Below are 21,356 nucleotides of genomic sequence, written 5' to 3' on the forward strand. Positions count from 1 at the left end.
AGCTCTGGGTCCTATTGCAACTAACGGAGGAACGTTGCCTCTGCAGACATCTGAAGCTATCTGAAATCTTTTGTAGGCTTTTGGATGCCTGTTCTGTAACTGGCCCCACCTTTCTGAGGGAGGTGCTGGCTTTGTTTACTAAAGGGTACAGTGGTACCTCAGGTTAAGAACTTAATTCGTTCTGGAGGTCCGTTCTTAACCTGAAACTGTTCTTAACCTGAGGTACCACTTTAGCTAATGGGGGCCTCCCGCTGTCACCGCACCGTTAGAGCACGATTTCTGTTCTCTCTCTCTCTCTATATATATATACACACATTTTTATTAATTTTTAACATACTAATTATCATTCATACAACAAAACTTCTCATCTTATACAATAATTTTTGGACTTCCGTCAACACCTCTGATGATTTTCCATTCTTATCACTTATTATGCATTTCTTAATTTCATATTACCTTTAATTATCTTTAACTAAAAATTCTCATCTTTTTTGCAATATTTCAAATAATTCACCTTAGAAAACTTCTTGCAAACCTACTAGCGTAATCTGTTTATCACAATTACTTTTCAAATAGTCCATAAATTTACTCCAGTCTTCTGAGAATCTCTGGTCCCTCAGGTTTCAAATTCTTCCTGTAAGTTTATCTAATTTTGCATACTCCATCCTTTTCATCCTCCATTCTTCTTTCGTCGGTAATTCTTCTTGCTTCCAATTTTGTGCCAATAATATTCTTGCTGCCATCATTGCAAGCATGATTTCTATTCTCATCCTGAATCAAAGCTTTTAACCCGAGGTACTATTTCTGGGTTAGCAGAGTCTGTAACCTGAAGCGTCTGTAACCTGAAGCGTCTGTAACCTGAGGTACCACTGTATTTGCCTGTATCCATTGGCTTCTGTGAGGTTATTGGGTTGGAGATGCTCTTTGGGACCCATATTATGAGTCCAAGGTTAGAACCATATCCTCTGGCACATAGGGGATGGGAGAAAGTACAGAAGGTTCCCCCCTCAGTGGAGCAGCCTGTACCTCAGCCTCCGAATCTCTATGGGTATTAGAGGCCCCTAGCATTGGGGGCTATGATATGTAGAAGCCATCGTACAGTAGTACATATAGCTATAAACACTTCACCTAGTACATATAGCTATAAACACTTCACCTAGTACATATAGCTATAAACACTTCACCCAGGAGAGATATCTTTAGGGCAGGTCTGTACTTATCTGGAAACTGACTTGCTTTGAACCAGTAGGTATACATGTGCCCTCTTAGATGAAACATATATGTCACACACCATTTCTTATTTCCTGTTGTCCTTTATGAAGTTCAATGATGCTTTTACTTTAAGTCCTATATGTCCTGGGATTGTTTAGGTCCCCCAGTGCTATTTGAATCATATTTTGGAAAGAATTCTTTAAGAAGGAGAAGGAGAACCTGTCACCTTTTCCTAATCATAATCCTGCTATTGTCCGCTGATGTTGTTAGAATTATTATTATTATTTTAATATGGGTGGGATATATTATCCCCACTACAATCTGTGAGAATTGGTTGTTTCTAAGGTGTGTTAGCACTTAATACGTGTGATTACCTGGTTTAGTCCATAAAATTATTTTACCCCAAATTAAAATTGGTTACTTTTTAAGCTTGATAATGAGACAACAGCTTCAACAAGTGAGAAGGTAAATTACCAAACTGCTGTGAACTGTTAATACTAATGTTTCCTCAGCTAAAAATATTTGTGTTGGGAGTCTATGCACAGCTTGTTTTTCTTGCCTCCTTGAGCACCTTTGATTTGTTCTGGGTGAAAAGATTTTCTATTACCCCCCCACACCTTAACACATGATGCTTTTTAAAAAAATTAAACGAGAAACCTTCCCACTTTTGCACACTCCATTAATTAGAAAGTGCACAAAACTAAGAACTTAGGCTCATTACCCAATTTAGTTACAAGTACATCAGTAGCCAAATTGTTTTCCACCTTAGTAAACAGGGAAAGTTTAAAATACTTGAATATTGCTGAACCAAGCTGTCCCTTAATTCAACGAGGGCTGTCCATCCAGGAGAGGAAATTAATGGCAGATACTGCAGATGGATATCACAAGTTGCTTGGAATGTACCTTCAGCCTTACTTACTCAGAGTAGTCAAAGTGGGGCTCTCTAGATGTTGGATCATAATTCCCATCATCCCTGTAGCTGAGGGGACTTGCGATCTGACAACATCTGGAATGATATTGGCTACCATTGTCCTAGATAGTTGAGGACTCAAGACTGCTTTGTGCAGCCTCAGATTGGCAAAAAGCAACAACAACCCAGGACAGCTTTAAACTTTTGAATGTGGGAAGAGAGCTGATTTAGGATTTTGGCATACAGTGGTACCTCAGGTTAAGAACTTAATTTGTTCTGGAGATCCATTCTTAACCTGAAACTGTTCTTAACCTGAGGTACCACTTTAGCTAATGGAGCCTCCCGCTGCTGCCGTGCCGGAATGGAATACTTTCAAAAACCGAGGTTCCACGGTAAAATGGCCTAGGTATTTCTTAATTTCACAGTGGAACCTCGGTTTTTGAAAGTATTCTGTTCCAGAAGATCGTTTGACAATGGGTGGTCGGCAAAATCCATTGAAAAAATGGGAAAATATGCAGCAGAAGGCATTCGACTTACTATGTGTGTTCGAAAATGGAAGCAATTCTGGGGTTTTGACGTTCAGGTTCTGAATCGTTCAGCTTCCGAGACGCTTGAAAACTGAGGTTCCACTGTATCAGCAAAGAATACAAAACAAACAAAAAACCCATGAGGGGGGAGAGCAAGGCAGTCAGGAGAAGATTGGGGTGGAAATGCAATAAACAAATAACACTTTGGTTGGTCCTTGGAAGAAGAAGAAAAAAGTCTTTGAAAGAAACATATAAATAATTACAAATAATTGCTTCCTTGGTGATTACTGGCAACAAAGTAGTTAACAATGCTAGCATTTAATTCTGGTACCACGGACATTTATAGATGAATGAGTGTAATTCATGACTCTTTCAGTCCTATTGTTCCACTTTTCCAGGCTCAAGGCAACATTATGAACAGCGCAGAGCCTTGAGAATCGAATTTTTGCAGGGAGAGGGGGGAGCTCTCCCCCCCCCCCCGGGGAAACTTTCTATGTAAAATATGCGGGTTTTTATCAATATCATCAGTTCATTTTAATCCTGTGGCCACTTAATTTGTTTAGGAAATCTGCTCTCCGTTAATACTATCCCAGAGCGGTTACACTGCTGTTTTTTCACTGGGCAAAGTGACCCCCAAGTTGTGTCGTGTTTCTGGATCCTATCCATACTGTACTACAAAGCATGAAGTCAGCAGACTCAGTCAGACAGAAACCACATTTAATCCCTTTGATCACAGCTATTAAAGGTGACTCTTTCGCTTTGTAAATTGGCCAAAGAAAAAAGATGGGTGACAGTGTTATTTGTTTATTTATTTTATTTATTTCATTAAAAAATTACACTACTTGATTGTGGGGTTTTTTAAAAAAACCAACAACCTCAAAACAGTTTACAAAGAGAACAATAAAATTATCAGTGAAGAACCATAAACAACTCTGTAAATCAATCAAAACATAAAAACAGCAATAGAAAAACAGATTAAAACATATATTCGCGTTCTACACGTCTGAAAACCACATGAAAATGTATCCAGCCTATGGAGGCCTATGGAATTGTCCTCATCTGAAGTGTATGCTGAGCTTAGGAAATGAACCTTGGAAAACTGGACGTGATTCTGTTCATGTTCACGTAGCTTGTGGAATGCTCTTCCTAGGTAGGTTCCCCTGGTGATTTGGTTACATATCTTTAGGCACCAGACAAAAACATCTTCTCCCAGCCCGTTGGCTAATCAGCCAATCTATGGCCTTTTACACTGGGGTAAGGGGAAAAGTCATTGTTTTCTTTTGTTCCCATGTTATGTGTTTTTGTGTTTTTCTATTGTAAACCACCCTGTGATCGTCGGATAAAGGGTGGTATAGAAATTTAATAAATAAAATAAGATAAATAATTTTTAAAGACACTAACCTGGGCACTCCTCTCAGCAGCACCTTGCGATTTCTGAGGCACCTTTTACACTACTCGACCATAGGAACATCTTGCCATCCCAAGAATTTTAGTAATCAATAGATGCCATCTCATAAGTGTTTGATTCCTTATCATCTTAAAACAGTGGTAGTAAACCTTTGGCCTTCCAGATATTGGATTTCCATTATATATGACCAGCATGACCATTGAACAGGGACGATAGAGCTGTAGTCTGGTAACATCTGCAGAACCCCAGCTTAAAAGGTAAAGGTAAAGGTCCAGTCGTGGCCAACTCTGGGGTTGCTGCGCTCATCTCACTTTATTGGCCAAGGGAGTCAGCGTACAGCTTCCGGGTCATGTGGCCAGCATGACTAAGCCGCTTCTGGCTAACCAGAGCAGCGCACAGAAACGCCGTTTACCTTCCCGCCAGAGTGGTACCTATTTATCTACTTGCACTTTGACGTGCTTTCGAACTGCTAGGTTGGCAGGAGCAGGGACCGAGTAATGGGAGCTCACCCCGTCATGGGGATTCAAAACGCCAACCTTCTGATCGGCAAGTCCTAGGCTCTGTGGTTTAACCCACAGCACCACTTGCGTAACTTAAAAGGACTATCTAGTAATAGCTATTTCTAACCTGGAATCCTGTAGCCAATCATTTTATTTCTCCATCCTGTTTTTTCTTGAAAAAAGGATGGTGTACTGCATCTGCACAGTATTTTACAATTTTGAGTAGCTATCATACATCACTACTTTTCATTGTTCATATATTAAGCCTCTTGTTAGCTCAGGGTGGTTATTTTTGCTTCTAATAATTGCCTCCTAAGTGCCTTCAGATCGCATCTGTAATTATGCCATCAAAGTTTATTTTGCAGATAATCTAGACAATAAGACTTTAAGTTGGTATGTAATAGCCAGTAGTGTATTAGCTGCAAACCTTTATCTAGAGTCCCTCCAGACATCATTTTCAATTGTGCATGTATGATGATTTGTGCTCATGATTGTATCAGGGTGGTTATATGTGATCTGTTTTCTTTTGCATCTGCAAAGTTTTCAGGATGGACCTACTGTTTTGAATCCAGTTATCTTATGTCCTCTAGCTTCCTGCTGAAATCCTGCAGCTTTTCATACCACAAATGTTGGAGAGCAGGGTTGGTGGTGATTTCGTGGTGCAAGGATGTCTTGCGATGACGAGGAAGCAGCACAAAACAACTAATAAAGTGGAATGATATAAACAGTCCAGGATAAATCCACCATTATTATGTCAATGACATCTGGCAGAATACACTTAAAGTAAAGGGATTCCTGATCATTAGGTCCAGTTGTGACCGACTCTGGGGTTGCAGCACTCATCTCGCTTTATTGGCCGAGGGAGCCAGCGTACAGCTTCCAGGTCATGTGGCCAGCATGACTAAGCTGCTTCTGGCGAACCAGAGCAACACACGGAAATGCCATTTACCTTCCCGCTGGAGTGGTACCTATTTATCTACTTACACTCTGATGTGCTTTCGAACTGCTAGGTTGGCAGGACCTGGGACAGAGCAACGGGAGCTCACCCCGTTGCGGGGATTCGAACCGTCGACCTTCTGATCGGCAAGTCCTAGGCTCTGTGGTTTAACCCACAGTGCCACCTGGGTCCCTTATACACTTACCAAAGAAAACCACAGCCCACAAAAAAACCCATCAGCCACACAAGTCAATGTTATCTGCTCTTTTGTTGTCTTGGAAAGGAATCCTGCTTGAGATCTACTAATGAGAACAAATGTGGTTGATAGTAGGGCTTCGCATGGGCCTCCCCAATCAAATTCCAGGCCCAGCCTGGATCCGGGCCTCAACCCACTCCAACTGAATCGTGGGTCAAACTGAATTGGCCTGATTTGATTCAGGATTCAGCCAGAGTGATTGCACAACTGCAGTTGATGGGTGCGTATCAATGCTACTGTTGTTGTTTAGTCGTTTAGTCGTGTCCGACTCTTCGTGACCCCATGGACCAGAGCACGCCAGGCACTCCTGTCTTCCACCGCCTCCCGCAGTTTGGTCAGGCTCATGTTTGTAGCTTCGAGAACACTATCCAACCATCTCATCCTCTGTCGTCCCCTTCTCCTTGTGCCCTCCATCTTTCCCAACATCAGGGTCTTTTCCAGGGAGTCTTCTCTTCACGATCTCAACTTCACGATCTGTCCTTCCAGTGAGCACTCAGGTCTGATTTCCTTAAGAATGGATGCGTTTGATCTTCTTGCAGTCCATGGGACTCTCAAGAGTCTCCTCCAGCACCATAATTCAAAAGCATCAATTCTTCGGCGATCAGCCTTCTTTATGGTCCAGCTCTCACTTCCATACATCACTACTGGGAAAACCATGGCTTTAACTATACGGACCTTTGTTGGTAAGGTGATGTCTCTACTTTTTAAGATGTTGTCTAGATTTGCCATCGCCTTTCTCCCAAGGAGCAGGCGTCTTTTAATTTCGTGACTGCTGTCACCATCTGCAGTGATCATGGAGCCCAAGAAAATAAAATCTCTCACTGCCTCCATTTCTTCCCCTTCTATTTGCCAGGAGGTGATGGGACCAGTGGCCATGATCTTCGTTTTTTTGATGTTGAGCTTCAGACCATATTTTGCGCTCTCCTCTTTCACCCTCATTAAAAGGTTCTTTAATTCCTCCTCACTTTCTGCCATCAAGGTTGTGTCATCTGCATATCTGAGGTTGTTGATATTTCTTCCGGCGATCTTAATTCCGGCTTGGGATTCATCCAGCCCAGCCTTTCGCATGATGAATTCTGCATATAAGTTAAATAAGCAGGGGGACAATATACAGCCTTGTCGTACTCCTTTCCCAATTTTGAACCAATCAGTTGTTCCATATCCAGTTCTAACTGTAGCTTCTTGTCCCACATAGAGATTTCTCAGGAGACAGATGAGGTGATCAGGCACTCCCATTTCTTTAAGAACTTGCCATAGTTTGCTGTGGTCAACACAGTCAAAGGCTTTTGCATAGTCAATGAAGCAGAAGTAGATGTCTTTCTGGAACTCTCTAGCTTTCTCCATAATCCAGCGCATGTTTGCAATTTGGTCTCTGGTTCCTCTGCCTCTTCTAAATCCAGCTTGCACTTCTGGGAGTTCTCGGTCCACATACTGCTTAAGCCTGCCTTGTAGAATTTTAAGCATAACCTTGCTAGCGTGTGAAATAAGTGCAATTGTGTGGTAGTTGGAGCATTCTTTGGCACTTCCCTTCTTTGGGATTGGGATGTAGACTGATCTTCTCCAATCTTCTGGCCACTGCTGAGTTTTCCAAATTTGCTGGCATATTGAGTGTAGCACCTTAACAGCATCATCTTTTAAAATTTTAAATAATTCAGCTGGAATATCATCACTTCCACTGGCCTTGTTATTAGCGATGCTTTCTAAGGCCCATTTGACTTCACTTTCCAGGATGTCTGGCTCAAGGTCAGCAACCACACTACCTGGGGTATACGAGACATCCATTTCTTTCTGGTATAGTTCCTCTGTGTATTCTTGCCACCTCTTCTTGATGTCTTCTGCTTCTGTTAGGTCCTTTCCACTTTTGTCTTTTATTATGGAAATCTTTGTACAAAATGTTCCTTTCATATCTCCAATTTTCTTGAACAGATCTCTGGTTCTTCCCATTCTATTGTTTTCCTCTATTTCTTTGCATTGCTCGTTTAAGAAGGCCTTCTTGTCTCTCCTTGCTATTCTTTGGAAATCTGCATTCAATTTCCTGTATCTTTCACTATCTCCCTCACATTTTGCTTGCCTTCTCTCCCCCGCTATTTGTAAGGCCTCGTTGGACAGCCACTTTGCTTTCTTGCATTTCCTTTTCATTGGGATGGTTTTAGTTGCTACCTCTTGTATAATGTTACGAGCCTCCATCCATAGTTCTTAGGCACTCTGTCCACCAAATCTAAATCCTTAAACCTGTTCCTCACTTCCACTGTGTATTCATAAGGGATTTGACTTAGATTGTATCTTACCGGCCCAGTGGTTTTTCCTACTTTCTTCAGTTTAAGCTTGAATTTTGCTATAAGAAGCTGATGATCTGAGCCACAGTCAGCTCCAGGTCTTGTTTTTGCTGACTGTATAGAGCTTCTCCATCTTTGGCTGCAGAGAATATAATCAATCTGATTTCGATGCTGCCCATCTGGTGATGTCCATGTGTAGAGTCGTCTCTTGTGTTGTTGGAAAAGCGTGTTTGTGATGACCAGCTTGTTCTCTTGACAGAACTCTATTAGCCTTTGCCCTGCTTCATTTTGAACTCCAAGGCCAAACTTGCCAGTTGTTCCTTTTATCTCTTGATTCCCTACTTTAGCATTCCAATCCCCTATTATGAGCAGAACATCCTTCTTTGGTGTCATTTCTATAAGGTCTTGTAAGTCTTCATAGAATTGGTCAATTTCAGTTTCTTCAGCACCAGTAGTTGGTGCATAAACTTGGATTACTGTGATGTTAAAAGGTCTGCCTTGGATTCGTATCGAGACCATTCTATCATTTTTGAGATTGCATCCCAGTACAGCTTTCACCACTCTTTTGTTGACTATGAGGGCCACTCCATTTCTTTTACGGGTTTCTTGTCCACAGTAGTAGATATGATAGTCATCCGAACTGAATTCGCCCATTCCCGTCCATTTTAGTTCACTGATGCCCAAGATGTCAATATTTATTCTTGCCATCTCATTTTTGACCACATCCAACTTACCCAGGTTCATGGTTCTTACATTCCAGGTTACTATGCAATATTTTTCTTTACAGCATTGGACTTTCCTTTCGCTTCCATGCATATCCGCAACTGAGCGTCCTTTCGGCTTTGGCCCAGCCGCTTCATCAGCTCTGGATCTACTTGTACTTGTCCTCCGCTCTTCCCCAGTAGCATGTTGGACACCTTCCGACCTGAGGGGCTCATCTTCCAGCGTCATAACTTTTATATGCCTGTTGTCTTTGTCCATGGAGTTTTCTTGGCAGGGATACTGGAGTGGCTTGCCAGTTCCTGCTCCAGGTGGATCACGTTTGGTCAAAACTCTCCACTATGACCTGTCCATCTTGGGTGGCCCTGCACGGCATAGCTCATAGCTTCTCTGAGTTATTCAAGCCCCTTCGCCACGGCAAGGCAGTGATCCATGAAGGAGATCAATGCTACTACATTACTGCTATGATTATTATTGCTTGTAGAAACCATAACAAAATGTGCTGGTCTCCTTTTATAACCTCTCACTAACTCATTTCTCGTTTCATTTCCCTGCCCCTTTCTCTGACATTCTCTTCCTCACTTCTGGCTGCATCTCCCAATGCGTTCCTCTATCTTCCTTTGCTCCTCTGCATTCTGTTCCTCATTCTTCTTCCGCTTGGCCTCTGTTCTCATCTTCTCTGCCTAAATAGTCCTGCTGGTGGAAGGTAGTTCAGCATTGTTGCTTAGTCATTTAGTCATGTCTGACTCTTTGTGACCCCATGGGCCAGAGCACGCCAGGCACTCCTGTCTTCCACTGCCTCCCGCAGTTTGGTCAAACTCATGCTGGTAGATTTGAGAACACTGTCCAACCATCTCGTCCTCTGTCGTCCTGTTCTCCTTGTGCCCTCAATCTTTCCCAGCATCAGGGTCTTTTCCAGGGAGTTTTCTCTTCTCCTGAGGTGGCCATAGTATTGGAGCCTCAGCTTCACGATCTGTCCTTCCAGCAAGCACTCAATCTTTCCCAGCATCAGGGTCTTTCCCAGGGAGTCTTCTCTTCTCATGAGGTAGCCAAAGTATTCAGCATAGTGCCCCTCATTTATTTAATATGGCACCGGCTGCTACAGCCATCAAACTGTCTATCAGATTAATTTTAAATGATATTTCTGAGGCTATCGCACAGCTCACCATTGCCTTGCCACAAATCCATATCTTCCTTGAGCTAAACTACTGGTCTCCTTACTTCGCATTCAATTGCCACAGCTGGTTTCTCTGCTTGCCTCTTTGACCCCCTCAAACTATGAACGTGAACTCAGTGAGATATACGAGACACTGTTGTAGAAGTTATTGATGATTAAATTTTTGATCCTGCAATGAGCAGCGATGGAAGTCTGGTTCTCTTCCAGCTGATTCAACCTGCTGGGTCAGTAGATTATTTTGATTTTGAGTTGTCCTCACCCCATTTCTAAAAAGCCACCCATCTCGTTTTCCCATAGAAAAAATTCTGCTTGCAATGCTATATCGAGATGCTTGTTAGTGTAGAATAATTTAAGGCACACAAATACTGTACATCCTGACATGAAACTAGCCAACCCTGTCATTCCTCCTGCTGCCCTGTGCCGCAGACAATTTCACTGTTTTGTTGCTGCAGCACAATGTCACAGCACCTTTTGGTTTTGTCTTCATTTCCCTCCGGCAGTTCACACATTCAGGCTAGCTGACCAGCAGAACAAAACAACCAAAAGCATGCTTTTTGTTGTTTCATATTCCAGTCCTGTGGAAGATGCTCAGGATGCAAAGAAGGAGAAGGCAGCTCAAATAATATTAAAGTGCCGCTTCTCAAAGGCAACCAAACAATTAAACCCCTGTGTTGCAATCAATTATCAGTAATATCCAAGGCAACATGATGACCAAGTACAACAATGCAATGTCAATATAAACTGTATATAATCTATACAGAACATTGAACAGTATGAAATATATGAAATGCACTCTCTGCAAAACCAAATAAACAGAAATCTTATAAATCTCTGAAAGTCATAAAATATGCACTCTTGATGGATTCTCTTGAAAACATAGAACCAAATGAAAGTCTTATAAGTCTCTGAAAGTCTTTGTAGACTATGTAAGTCTTTGAAAGAAGCAGTGGGTCAGATTCTTATCTGGTGAAAACAAGCCGTAAAGCTTTGTTTTATGATGTCCAACGCAGCCGAAGTAGTCCGCAAACAGACGTAGTGAACAGTGATTCCGGATATACCCACTGTTTTGTGGAATTCTTCGTCAGCACAGCAGAAGGATACAGAAATGCTTCATAAACTGCAAATGAATTATTGAAACGATGACCTGCATATGCATGGTAACTTACAATAACTCGAATTATTATAAACTCCACAATAGGGGTGGAGACACTCCTTCAGGCATCATCAATTGCCAGGAGACATTTCCTATCCATAACTCCCATGCATAACTTTGATTTGTTTAGTAAGAGGTGTTCGACATAGGAACGGTCTCCCTTGGAACATAGTGGACTCTCTTTCCTTGGAGGTTTTTAAGCAGAGGTTGGGTGGCCATCTGTCATGGATGCTGTCGGTGAGATTCCTGCATTGCAGGGGGCTGGACCAGACGATCCTTGGGATTCCCTTCCAGCTCTACAATTCTATGATTTATTTCACTCATGATTTTCTTCCCAACATCTGGGAGCAATTGAACAAGAAAGAACCAGCAAAATAATATGTATAAAAGCAATTTCAAATAAGACCGGAATAACAATCTCTGCTTAAGAGACTTGTTGGGAAAGGAAGGTGCAAGATAATAGATGAAGCATCTATCTTATACGGTAGGGAATTCTAAAGGGCAGATGCTCAACGCTCAAGGCCTCTTTCCTGCATTGTATGGAATGGAGGTCCTGGTGAGATGGTATCTGCAGGAGGCGCTATCCCACAGAGCTCAGCAATCAGTTGGCTATATAAGGGGCAACAGGGTCTTTTAGCTATTTTGCTCTCAAGCCGTACAGAGCTTTCTATGCTGCTACCAAGACCTTGGTAGCTAATTTTATCATGGTATTTTTGTGTGCATTTTCACTCTAAATCACACTGAGAGCCAATTTTTGCTTTCAAAAAACAACAAGACAAGGATCACAGATACAGGAAGGAAGGAAGGAAGGAAGGAAGGAAGGAAGGAAGGAAGGAAGGAAGGAAGGAAGGAAAAGGCAATTCCTTGGCCTTATGAGGTGGAAAATAAAAAGATCCCCACACTTGTCTAGTTCAGATGCCTCTCTCTCCTCACATTAATTCACTCTTTCTTTCTTTCTTTCTTTCTTTCTTTCTTTCTTTCTTTCTTTCTTTCTTTCTTTCTTTCTCCCCCTCCAACCCAAACAAACTCTCATTCTCAATTAGGCTTGTATAAATACATTCGGGAATAGAGGTGAGTGACACTAGGGCAGAACCATTATAGTAACAAATCAATATGTGGACCTAACTGACAGCTCTGAACCAGGCCATAACAGCAGCTGTTGGCCCTGTGTCACCGCGTATGAAATGGTTATGTAGTCTTAAACTGAGGTGTAAATTATTTCTATTATTCACTATGCATCCACTTGAGTTTTCTGCCTTATTTCAAGCACTCAGGTGGGATACGGTATGAATAATGATCAATTACACTTATAGTATTCATTCATTCTCTCTCCTTCAGGCTGCAGAAGGCTACAAAGGAATAACTCATCAGCTCCTAACACAAAATTCAGCTGAAGCAGTCTTGGAGCATAAGGGAGAGAAGGTTCCTAATAGAGGATTGGGCAGCCTAAATCTCATGAAACACAAATACATCCCAGCTCAACCAGATAATGTATCTGTCTGGGGTTTTATGTAAATTATGGGAAATCGGGTCCTCCCTTAAAGAGGGCACGTGTTGCGGTGAGACCTGGCAACCAAACCCTGTGTTGTGGGTTGGTAAGATTGGATAGCCACAACACCCGATTGGTAGGTCCCTTGATGCAGGGTTTAATCAGGCCAATGGGACACAGGCTAAACAGATCAAGAGACCTATATATACCTATGCACGTGACCCAGAGCTTCCTCTTTCAGTGCATGAATCGAAACACCCGCCCACCTCTCCCAATTTTTAGGGCTTGTGTGCTTGACCTTGCTATGCCGTCATGTGTCGTCTGTTGTTGGGACAGGGGCATGGCAGGAATTTTCCCCACATGGCTGATTGGCTGGTGCGACTTGGGTTTTGCCTGCCGCGTAGCAAACCATCACAACTTGCAAGGTTGTGGATAGGCTCTGGTTCAGGTGATAGGGATGGGAGAACGCTCTTGCCATCCCTATGTGAAGGGTATTCCATTAAAGGAATCCAGGGATTCAATGGTTTGGTCAACCCTGTGAGGGGGTTGTGCCCGTGCCTGAGTCCAGAGGGACATCTGGACATAGCATGTTCCTGGCTTTCCGCCCATCCTGGTGTTCACCCTAGGCTGACCTATGCTGGTGCCCTGGGTCAGCGCTACCTGCAACGGTGCAGGGAGCTAGTCGAACCAGAGCCTATGCAACCACTCCCTTGCTGTAATCAATAAAGTTGTGGCCTAAATTCTGCCAAAAACCAAACCAAAATTTGAGTCTTGTCTGAATTTATTTAAGGGGGAGATTTAAAGGTCTGAACACGCAAAAGGAACTGAAGTCTGGAATAATCCAGTGACACATGCCTAACTATCTATCCGAACGGTTCTCTTTGAATTTGTGAATTTGTAATATCTCACTGTGCCTCTGTGATGTGCCATGCTAGGCCTCTCCTTGCTTACTGTTATGTCTGGATATGTGGAGTTCCTTAAACATGAATGCTAGTCGTATCCAAAGGCTACAAAGCTCTGTTTTGATTTCACACTTACAGAATTATTCATGTACTTCTCATTTGGCCAAAAGGTACAGAATCCAGAGTTCCACATTGTGCCTTTCCTGCTCTCCTATGTCTGTAGCGTGTTTGGAAATCCTGTTATCTTCACAGTCTTACTGGAATGGAGAGAGCTGGAGTAATTGAACACTGACTAACATCCTGAAGATGAGTAAATGTCCTACATTTGCCACTTGGTGTTCACAATCCGTATTCCTCTTAGGTTTCAATCCCACCTTACTTTTGAATATATACCTTTCCCCTGACCATTTCCTTTAAAATTGTTTTAAATAGCAATTCTCCACTGCATTGCTGTAAGGATAAAGTTACTGCATCTGCCTCTCACCAGGGATGTGTGAATATTTCGATTTCAGTTGCTCTTGGTTTCTCTTTCTCCAGGATTAAGTTCAGTCTGCTGCATTTCCAAATGTGTTCGTGGTTGTTGTTTTTTTTAAAAAAAGAAAAGTCTGCATGAATATTCATAAATTTTTGTGTACATTTTGTGGTACATAATTTTGTATATTCAATGCTTTTTTTTGCAAACCGTTTCCCCTAATGCAATGCATTTTCTATTTCTTTTTCAATACAATGCACATTTTGTGTGCATTGCAACACACATTTTTTGTGTGTGTTTCCCCTAATGCATGGTTTTTTGGGTATACATATTGTGGTTGGAGAACTGTATTACAAAACTGTGAATTTTGCAAGGTATCTGCCTTTTGTCACACACAGGAGCCAACTGCTAGGGGCCGTAGGGGCTTCAGCCTTTGCAATAAAACAGCAATAATAGGAAAGAAATCTGTGTTTACTTATCCAGACCGATAATATTAGCAACAGTGATGAAATATCCATTTACATGCATCTGTTGCTCACTGTTAAGCGAAAGTATGGTCTTGCCATTTCTATTAAGGCATTCTTTCATTATAAAGCTTCTGAAATTTCTGTTTCAGGAAGGGCTGTGTGTCCGCAGTTCTCACTATCTTGTAAGCATTTTAGGACACGTATGTCTTTATCTATATTGCATAGAGGTTGTGAAGCCCATGTTTTGGCTGATCAGGTATTACAACATAGAACCTTCAGGAACTCTTCAACTTCCTTCAGCTTCCATGCAGAACGGAAAGGTGCTGGGCTTCAGGTAGACCATGGAGGAAGGCAGGGTTTGTGGGAGGGGCCAAGGACTGGGACGAGATCTTAGAGAGCCCCCCAGGGGCAACGTGACTTCACTCAAACTGGTGGGGCAGAAGGCAGAGAGAATGACAGTAGGTGGAGAGAGAGCCAACTGATTCTAGTTTTGTGCCCATCCTCTTCCATATTGAGTTGTGCCATGGCAACACCAAGACTAAGGAGAAGGAAGTTGACAGCCAATCCTACCGTCACCTGGTCTGGATGTGACAAGGCAGGCAGGTGGGTACAAGCTGAGGTCAGGCTGAGGGTGATGGGACAGTGCCCTATTTCTCCTAATAGACTGTCAAGAAGCTGTCAAGGAGCCAGGTCATCCATAGGAATGCACACGGAAGGCAGGGAAGGCAATTAGCTTTTTATTTGCAGAAAAGCAACAGTACAGCAATGTCCATGGGTCGTCTTAACTCAGCAAAGGTGTTGCTGAAATGAAGCTCTAGGTATCCCTCTCCCCTCTAGCCTCTCACTCTGGATCCCTCCTAAGCCGATGAAGGCTGCATCTGTTAAGAATTTCCATTCCACCTTAAGGAGCAGACATGGAACTGTTGCGTGTCACATGTCTGTTTACATTCCAGCACAGTCTGCTGGGAACTTCCATTGTGTATATAACTTTTCTTTTTCTCTGTCTCTCTGAGAAGACAAAGAGAGAGACGACATGCTTCTTTGTCCTGATTTATAATTAATAAATCCATAGTTGTAGCCTCATGCCTATTCTGTGTGCACAGTTTGATCTGCTGAAATAGTGTGCCCTGGCTTTGAAGCCCGGGTCGCTGATTTACGTTGGAGCAGAGGCTGATGGGTCTTCGCAGCAGGACGGCTGGAAGGAGACAACCCAGCTGGGGCTAGCCAGCTGGCCTTGCAACCCTCTGCATGCCGACAGCATCGGGGTGTGTGTGTGTGAGCTCCTCCTCTGGACTTGTCTGGAGTGTTGCTCAGAAGGAGAGGAGAGTCAGTAGGATTGGGATTGTCAGCACACACGCTGTGACTCTCAGCTTCTAATCCTACCCTGGAAGGCCCTCCTTCTGCTGACTCCCCTTGATTGCTCAAGTCTCCTGCTTTGATCAGCTCCCAGCTTGTCCCTTCTGCTGACTGCTCCTCAATGCCCAACCACCAGGCTCCGAGCTCTAAGGTGTCATCTTCAGAGCCCTCCCCACTCTTTTTCATCCAGCCAGTCCCTAACATAAACCAGCCTCAGCTGTGGACTGAGCTTGAGGTAAAGGACAAAGGCATCAAGGAACTGAAGTGGGGAAAACCTGACAGCACTGAAGATAAGGAATGGATATATGCCAATAAGGGGCTCCAGATGTTGTTGGATTACAACTCCCATCAGCCCTGACCATTGGCCATGCAGGATGGAGCTGCTGTGAGTTTTAGCCCAACAATATATGGAGGGCTACATGTTGGTTATCCCTGATGTATACTAACAAGAGTCCTTCTTCAAGAAGGCATAGATAAGAGCTTAGATCCACATTTATTTTAATTGCCATTATCTAGACACAATGGATCCCACCCTCCCAAAAAAGCATTCTACTCCGATTGCAAACCTATTTCTACAGATAACACACTTTTTAAAATTGCCTTCAGCTTCCCAGGTGCCAGATGAGATCATCTTTAAAAATCTGTGCTCTTTGAGCAGTTATGTTCTTTCTACAGATTGCCTGACATTTGTCAGCATTAGCGAAAAACACACAACTCTGCCTCCGAAAGCTGGTAACCAAGAGCAAAAATATGATATTAAAAATGGACAGCTACGCAGTAGAAATGAAATTGTAAAATGACTCAGTAGCTACTAGGCAGCCAGTGCAATTCTTTCAACAATGATGTGATAGGTGCATAGTCTAAGACTCTACCCAGTATCCAGATTTCCCACCTAAACTTTGCTTTGTTTTACAAGCAATGTGCACTTCAGGAGCCAAAGTTAACGTTTCAACAAACCAGATTTCAATTTCCAGGATAATGTGTGTGTGTGTAATGTTTGGCTTCTCGAGCTTGTATAGTACCAGATAGTTGACAATATGCATGATACAAGTAAGCACACCAAGATTCAGTCAATGCTCAAACACTCTTTGGAGAGAGTCAATCATTGAATTTGTGGATTTTAAGGAATAAGAATAGTAACTTTTTTATTTTTTTTAGCTACTTCCGACCAGCAATTTTTCAGGAGGACTGCACAGCAGCACGATACGTGTGTGAGATGAGCCCCCATCTTCCACAATTTGAGTGAGTAGAAAAAGGTAGATTAGCACGAGCCATTGATATGCAAGAGAACATCTTGTATCTGTTTTAGGCTCAGATTGTCTAATTATTTAGGCATATCTCTTAAGACCAGGTTCCAGTTCGGAGACTTGATTGCACTGTCAGATTCTGAGCTTCATTTATACTTGAATGAATCTCAACGTGGTGCTTCCTCTTTCATTAAAGAAGGATATGGAGGAATTGTCCTCCTAGTTATGGTGCTAAAAACTGGGAAATAAATTATATCAACCAATCAAGTGAAACTGAGCAGACATCTGCCCTAAAGGGAATGGTGCACCTGAATGTGCTTGCAAATTTGATTAGCTGTGAGATCATATTTTGTTTATAACTTTCTGAAAAGTTCATAGGAGATCTTGGAAGTTCAAAAAGGGGATGAAGTCATAACACCTAGCTTTCCTCCCCAGATGTTCCAATAAAGTTCTTTCCCCTCCTGTTCCCTTCATTTGTAAAAAGGAGACAGACCAAACAGATGGCCTCTAGTGTATAAAAGGATCAAAGTTTGTTAACCAGCATTTCTCTAGATGTCCATTGCAGAATTAATTGGAAGCCAAAAAATAAATACATGATGGGGATTTTGACATTGCTTCCAGCACAGCACTGAAACACTATACAATTGTAGCCAGATAATTTCCAAGATCTCCTTCATGAATCTCTGCCTTGTTGTGGCGAAGGGGCTTAAATAACCCAGAGAAGCTATGAGCTATGCCATGCAGGGCCACCCAAGATGGACAGATCATAGTGGAGAGTTTTAACTAAACGTGAGAAAAGCAATGACAAACCTAGACAGCATCTTAAAAAGCAGAGACATCAACTTGCCGACAAAGGTCCGTATAGTTAAAGCTATGTTTTTCCCAGTAGTTAGGTATGGAAGTGAGAGCTGGACCATAAAGAAGGCTGATCACCAAAGAATTGATGTTTTTGAATTATGGTGCTAGAGGAGACTCTTGAGAGTCCCATGGACTGACTGCAAGAAGAACAAACCTATCCATTCTGAAGGAAATCAGCCCTGAGTGCTCACTGGAAGGACAGATCCTGAAGCTGAGGCTCCAATACTTTGGCCACCTCATGAGAAAAGAAGACTCCCTGGAAAAGACCCTGATGTTGGGAAAGAGTGAGCCCACAAGGAGGAGGGGATGGCAGAGGACGAGATGGTTAGACAGTGTTCTCGAAGCTACCAGCATGAGTTTGACCAAACTGTGGGAGGCAGTGGAAGACAGGAGTGCCTGGTGTGCTCTGGTCCATGGGGTCACGAAGAGTCGGACACGACTAAACAACAGCAACAATTTCCAATGTAATCAATCCATCTCCCTTGCTTAGAAGAGGCCGCTTAGGAGCTTATCTGAGTAAAAAGACTGCAGGCCAAGGAAAAGATAACTTGGGAATCATTGATTAGGATTTTTTTTTTTGCTTTGCTTTGCTTTGCTTTGTTTTAAGCAGCCACAAGGAAGAGAAACACCCCCCTTTCCCCATTTTATCATTTCCCCAATATCCCCACCCCATTCCAGCGGCTACATTATTTTGCAGGGGGAAATGCACAAGTCTTTGTAATTTTCACCTATATGAGGGATGAGGAATCTCAGGACTGGGGTACAAGGAGGCAGTTCAGCTGGTGCAATTTTTGCTGATTCCCCCTTCATGCTGGAGGTCCCTGTGCAACATCTCACATTGTTCCTGCGCATGGGTGTAGCCAGGATTTTTGTTAATGGGGGGGGGCAGCCAAAATTGTTGAGATTTAATTTTTTATAGGAAATCACAGGTAAAATCACAGGCAAGCTTTAGTAGGGGAAAGGGAAGGAATCTACTGAGGGGGCAGAAGCACAATTAATTGAGTACTTCCTGTGCTTTTCAATAATTTTTGTGGAACTGGAGGGGGGGCAGATGTTGCGGGCCCTTAGTCCCCCCCCCCCCTTGGTTGCGCCCATGTTCCTGAGGCAGGGCCGGATTTAAGCTACTGAAGGTAATGAGGCCCTTTATATGTCCAGCTGTCCTTTGTCAACAATAAATTGTCGCAGTTTTTGTGTTGAATATATGCTACATGGTAATTTATGCACCTAATAGGTATCTAAAGCCATTTGCACAATTACTTTATCAAAGTAATTGTTGAACTGCAATACAATTAAGAAGCATATTAATAGTGAAATGATTATTAAGCTCTAACTTAAAATGATTTTTTTTTATTCATAGCAAACTTAATAATGCAAACACATTAGCATTTGGCAATAACAAACGTTCCTTTAGAAACACAATTTACAAAACTCATAGAAACTTGCTGTAACATGAAATAAATATAAATAATAAATATATGATGCCAACTACTAATAATTATAAATAGCAGAATGTAGGCACCCTATATACAGAAATGAGCAAATCAGTGATATTTGGAGCAGGCTAGCGGGCGGGGCCCATTACTTACATCATAGGAGCCTACACAACACAAAACACTGTTGCTGTATGTAGATTTTATTTTATTTGTTTTTTTATCTTATATTTTGGAAATGTACATCCAGTTTTTTTCTTTAATTTTTTTTGTGGCCCCCAAGAGAGTGGGGCCCTAAGCTATAGCTTGTTTAGCTTATACATAAATCCGGCACTGTCCTGAGGTTCCCCAGAACCTTTTGAAGTGAAGTTACAGGAGACACAGCGTTCTGCAGTGGGAAGGTGGCAGTGAATGAGCTCAGTTCCGTGAGCACAGTTCTGCTCAACCAGGAACCAGGATTCCAATCCACGTTTATCAAACATCCTGAATCACCTCCTAGCTCTGATTGCCCATGCTGATGGGCCCTAAGTGGAGAAGAAGTGGAGAATACGGCAGCCCTGATTTTGTTAATAAGCCTCTCAGGCATGCTGAATTGTTTAAGAGCATCTCAATCTGTACCTTAAAGTGTCTGTTGTAAAGGTGCATAAAAATGTAGAGAAGTGTTAATGTGGGCAGGTATAAAACTACAGCCTGGGAATTATCAACACAGATAAAAATACTATATGGGGTTAAAAAAGAGAGAGCTCTTAATGATCCTAATGAGAAAAGTAAAAGCGTTTAATGCAAATATCTTTTAGATTTCTTTGACCCCCGAGCATTAATCCAAATGGTATACATCAACTTAGAAGCTAAAAAGATGATGGTCTTGAATATCAAATTTGAAATAAAATGCTAATGATTTTACTAATACATGAGTCTGCTTGACTTTAATTATTATTTAGTCTCTCTTTTTGAACATGAGGTTAGAGGCTTTCCTTTCAAGCTGTTTTTGAAACATGTAAATTTGGTGTCTAAAGAGCTCAGTTTGTTTGGTTACATTAAATATATTTCCCCATCGTCATGTTTATTATGGTTGTCTTGTTATATATTTGTCATTTGTTTGAACTTTCAATGTAATGTTTGATCACTAAAAAAAAAAGTTTTACTTAGTGGTTTTTGTGTGTGTGTGTGTGTGTGTTGCACATTAAGGCTGCAAGCCAATATCCACTTACCTAAGCATAAGCATGACTAAATTCAATGGAAAGTCACTTAGTCCTGAGTAAAAAGGTAAAGGTAAAGGTACCCCTGCCCGTTCGGGCCAGTCTTGCCAGACTCTAGGGTTGTGCGCTCATCTCACTCTATAGGCCGGGAGCCAGCGCTGTCCGCAGACACTTCCGGGTCACGTGGCCAGCGTGACAAGCTGCATCTGGCGAGCCAGCGCAGCACACGGAACGCCGTTTACCTTCCCGCTGGTAAGCGGTCCCTATTTATCTACTTGCACCTGGGGGTGCTTTCGAACTGCTAGGTTGGCAGGCGCTGGGACCGAACGACAGGAGCGCACCCCGCCACGGGGATTTGAACCGCCAACCATGCAATCGGCAAGTCCTAGGCGCTGAGGTTTTACCCACAGCGCCACCCGCGTCTAGTCCTGAGTAGCAATGGACAAATCTGTCCATTTTGGTTTCTAGGTTTTTCATTTTCCCTATCTTAAATTCAGTTTTCCAGTTCTTCACATTTCTGCAGCAGGAGGAAAAATCCCCACAAAAATTTGTTGGCATTTTGGTGTGGTGTTTTTCTAATAAGCCTATTCAGCTACCCATTCATAATGTGCAAATTAAGCAGTAAAATAAATTTTAAAAATATTTTAAAGGGGAAATGCAAACAAAATCCTATTTCTCCTCTAGCTCCTCTCTAGAGCAGACATGTGTAGGATTATCTTGCTGAATTAAAATAGATAAATGCAAGGTGAAAATAAATATTACTTGCAGGACTGAGAGATTCAGCTACTCTCGTCTTCATTTTGGTAGTAGCAGGTTCAGTATCATATTTTTACACAGCTACAATTGTACAAATAATACTG

Source organism: Podarcis muralis, chromosome 10 (assembly GCF_964188315.1).
Source record: "Podarcis muralis chromosome 10, rPodMur119.hap1.1, whole genome shotgun sequence".
NCBI lineage: Eukaryota > Metazoa > Chordata > Lepidosauria > Squamata > Lacertidae > Podarcis > Podarcis muralis.